Here is a 4,233-nt window from a genome sequence, read left to right as displayed (position 1 = left end):
TTGCTATAGCGATTAGGCAAGAAAAATATATCAAGGGAATCCAGATAGGAAAGGAAGAAGTCAAGCTCTCACTGTTCGCAGATGACATAATACTATACTTAGAAAACTCTAACGATTCTATCAAAAAACTTTTAGAAACAATAGATGCATACAGCAACGTAGCAGGCTATAAAATTAACACACAGAAATAAATGGCCTTTTTATACACCAATAATGATAGGGAGGAAATGGATATTAAGAAAACAACCCCATTCACATTAGTCTCACATAAACTCAAATACCTTAGAGTGTACTTGACTAAAGATGTGAAGAACCTATACAAAGAAAACTATAAAACCCTGTTACAAGAAATAAGAGAAGACACATGAAAATGGAAATCCATACCCTGCTCTTGTATTGGCAGGATTAATATTATTAAAATGACAATACTTCCCCAAAGCTTTGTACAGATTTAATGTGATCCCTCTAAAGATACCCATGACATTTTTCAAAGAAGTAGATCAAACACTTCTGAAATTCATTTGGAACAATAAACACCCACGAATAGCTAAAGCACTCCTAGGGATAAGGAATATGGGAGGTATTACTTACCCCAACTTTAAACTGTATTACAAAGCAATGGTTATCAAAACAGCATGGTATTGGAATAAAGACAGACCCTCAGATCAGTGGAACAGGCTTGAGTACTCAGAGAATGTTCCCCAGATATACTGTCACCTAATTTTTGATAAATGTGCAAAAGATCCTAAATGGAACAGGGAAGGCCTCTTCAATAAGTGGTGTTGGCACAACTGGCTAGCCACTTGTAAAAAAGCGAATTTTAGACCTCCAGTTAACATCATGTACAGTGGTAAAATCCAAATGGATTAAAGACCTAGATATCAGACCTGAAACCATAAAGTATGTAGAACATGTAGGTCAAACACTTCATGACATTGAGACTAAAGGTATCTTTAAAGAGGAAACAGTACTCTCCAAACTGGTGAAAGCAGAAATAAACAGGTGGGGCTATATTAAGCTGAGAAGCTTCTGCACCTCAAAGAAAATAGTGCCCAGGATACAAGAGCCACCCACTGAGTGGGAGAAACTATTCACCATCAGATAAGGGGTTAATATCCAAAATATACAAAGCACTGACAGAACTTTACAAGAAAAAAATCTAACCCCATCAAAAAATGGGGAGAAGAAATGAACAGACACTTTGACAAAGAAAAAATACAAATGGCTAAAAGGCACATGAAAAAATGCTCTACACCACTAATCATCAGGGAGATGCAAATCAAAACAACTATGAGGTACCATCTCATGCCACAGAAATTGGCACACATCAGAAAGAATGATAACAAACAGTGCTGGTGGGGATGTAGAGAAAGGAACTTTTTTTTTTAAATATAATTTTTATTTTGATTGTAGTGGCTTACATATTGTTGAGAAAGGAACTCTTATTCACTGCTGGTGGGAATGTTGTCTGGTCCAACTTTTGTGGAAAGCAATATGGAGATTTCTCCAAAAGCTGGAAGTTGAGCTCCCATATCATCCAGCTATACCACTCCTAGGAATATATCTTAGGAACACAAAAAATACAATACAAAAATCCCTTTCTCACACCTATATTCATTGCAGCGTTGTATACAATAGCCAGACTCTGGGTACAGCCTAGATGCCCCTCAATAGATGAATAGTTAAAGAAACTATGGTACATAGACACAATAGAATATTATGCAGCCATCAGAAGAGATGAAGTCATGAAATTTTCCTATATATGGATGTATATGGAATCTATTATGCTGAGTGAAATAAGTAGAGGGAGAGAGATAAACGCAGAATGGTCTCACTCATCTATGCTCTTTGAGAAAAATGAAAAACATTTGTGTAATGATTCTCAGAGTTAAAATAGAGGAGGACTGATGGGTCCTGCTCCTGACATGAAATTCACCACAGGAATCATTTAGTGCAGTCACAGAAATAATTACACTGAGAAATATCATAACAATATGTGACTGAATGAGGAAAGTAGAATGCCTGTCTAGAGTACAGGCCTGTGTGGGGTAGGGAGGAAGGACACTTGGGATATTGGTCATGGGAATATTGCACTGGTGAAGGATTTTTTATACATAAATATTAAAACATTTAAAAAGAAAAGAAAAGGCCTCCCAATTCTTACCACAGGCTGTGTTCTTTACACTGACTGTATGGAAAGAGGAGGTACAATAAATGCAACCCATATACACCTCAACCCAGGCCCTTTGCCTGGTCTGTATTGTGAATTGGGGGACAAAAGAAATTAAAAAAAGAAATAGTATATGCCTAAAGCCCTATTGTACACAAAATTATGGTGTCTCAATAAAAATACAAGTTAAAATAATCAAAATATAAAAATATTTTAAATAAAATAAGATGATGAAAGAGAGCATGGCCTTGTCTGGCAAGTTAGATTTTCTAGATTATTTTGTTTAAAAATTTTTATTTTAACTAAAATTTAAATAATTTCTATCATTAATCCTAGAAAATGTTCCAGCATGAGTCACAAATTGCACAGATTGAGAATATAAAATTGTCTTTCAATAAAAGGCATGCCAAGTTTTGCCTCCTTCTTTACAAAGTACATCTCCCACAATCCTGTGACATGGCAAATGCATAATTTGAAAAACACTATAAAAATGCCTCAGACAGCTTATTTTACAAGTATATCTTGACCTTATTAAGATTACAAAGTCACAGTGGTACCTAACTACATTAAAATATGAGAGGATGGGAATATTTACCTTTGGTATTACCAAACATGCACAAACCTGGAACATTCAATACACAGTTCTTTTCAAGTAAGGATGAATCAAAAATTAGGCTGCTGTTGGAAGAAATAAAAAGACAGTTTCATTTGTAGGTAAAGTACGGGTGGGACACAAAATATGAAAAATAGGAATACCTGTAGATAACATTTACTTTCAAGGAGGAAACGGTCAAAGGCATAAGAATCATACCCCACCACTGTGTATCATTCAAAAACCTTGATTTTAATTATTTTTATTCATTTTAGTCATGTATAATGTACTTTTGTAAATGGCAATCTGTACAAATAGTGCCATTTTTGACATGGTATACATTGAGGACATCATGTTGAGTGACATAAACCAGACCAAAATAGACAAATGTTGTATTAAATAATTAAGGATGGAGCTGGATGGCGATGGATGGAGGTGGATTTCTCTGTCTGCCATCCCAGGCCACGTGGCTCAGCAACCCCATGAACCGGCGAGTTTCAGGCCCAGGTGAAACGCGAAATCACTCACTCACAGGCAGGCTTCAGGAAGAATCATCTTCATTTATGCCCTAGCCACCACATGTGTGTGGCCTATCTCATAACCTTTCAAGCATACAGCCATTCTAGGCTTGCCCTGTGTCTTATTCTCTTTCAGCCATCTCCCTTAGAGAGCCCACCAGGGCCAAAAGGCAAAAGCCCCTTAATCCCTTGGCTTCCGGGTTTATCTACCTATTCCAAGACCCCTCCCCGGAATGGGCCGGGCTTTGCAGGTAAAGTCACACCTATTATCCGGTTCCCAAGACCCCTCCCAGAAATGGGTGGGTCTCAGATAAGTACCCTACATTTCCTCCTTTTTTGAAATATAAAAAGAGCCTTTTGTAATTTTGACTCCACCTTTAGCCAAAGGTGGGTTAATATTTTCATGCAACAACGTAATAAAGTGAAAATTAATATACCAGCCCTTTTCAAAAACATATTTTTGCAAAATATACTTTACACCTGTAACCTAAAATTCTATTAATGCTTTTTTACCAAGCATTATTCCGGAACTTTTATGTTTCTATACTTTTAAACTATATTGGGGGAACTTTATTGTTCCTATACCTTTCCTATACACAAGTACTTCAGCATACATGCATAACATACATTATAAAAACAGGCTAAGTACATTAAAATACACACAGTAAAACATTTTGCAATTAAAAATATTAACTATGAAAGACAACAAAACACATTTAAATTATAAAGAAAATGACTAAGACAAAGATGCAGGTGGTTAGAAATCAGATTTTAAATGGGCTAAGCTGTATTACCTTCCTATTATTTTTATTTTCTAACCACTAACTAACTAAAACTTATTCCATCACCAACTATGAGTAAAATATAAGACTACCCGCTTAGTTCCTATACTTAAAATGATTAATTTGTCCCACGCTGATCTCACCACGTGGCTTCTGTAAACTTGCTGGTTT

General features: G+C 36.0%; 1 non-coding gene across 1 annotated transcript; it reads left to right on the top strand.

The window, feature by feature from the left end:
* Positions 1 to 2,147: 2,147 nt before the first annotated feature.
* Positions 2,148 to 2,280, top strand: LOC126021116 (small nucleolar RNA SNORA51). The gene has a single exon (XR_007499727.1). It is a non-coding gene; the product is annotated as a small nucleolar RNA SNORA51 (small nucleolar RNA).
* The last annotated feature ends 1,953 nt before the right edge of the window (positions 2,281 to 4,233 follow it).

Source organism: Suncus etruscus, chromosome 10, assembly GCF_024139225.1.
Source record: "Suncus etruscus isolate mSunEtr1 chromosome 10, mSunEtr1.pri.cur, whole genome shotgun sequence".
Taxonomy (NCBI): domain Eukaryota; kingdom Metazoa; phylum Chordata; class Mammalia; order Eulipotyphla; family Soricidae; genus Suncus; species Suncus etruscus.
The sequence above is the reverse complement of the archived record's forward strand: the minus strand, read 5'-3'. Positions and strand labels throughout refer to the sequence as shown.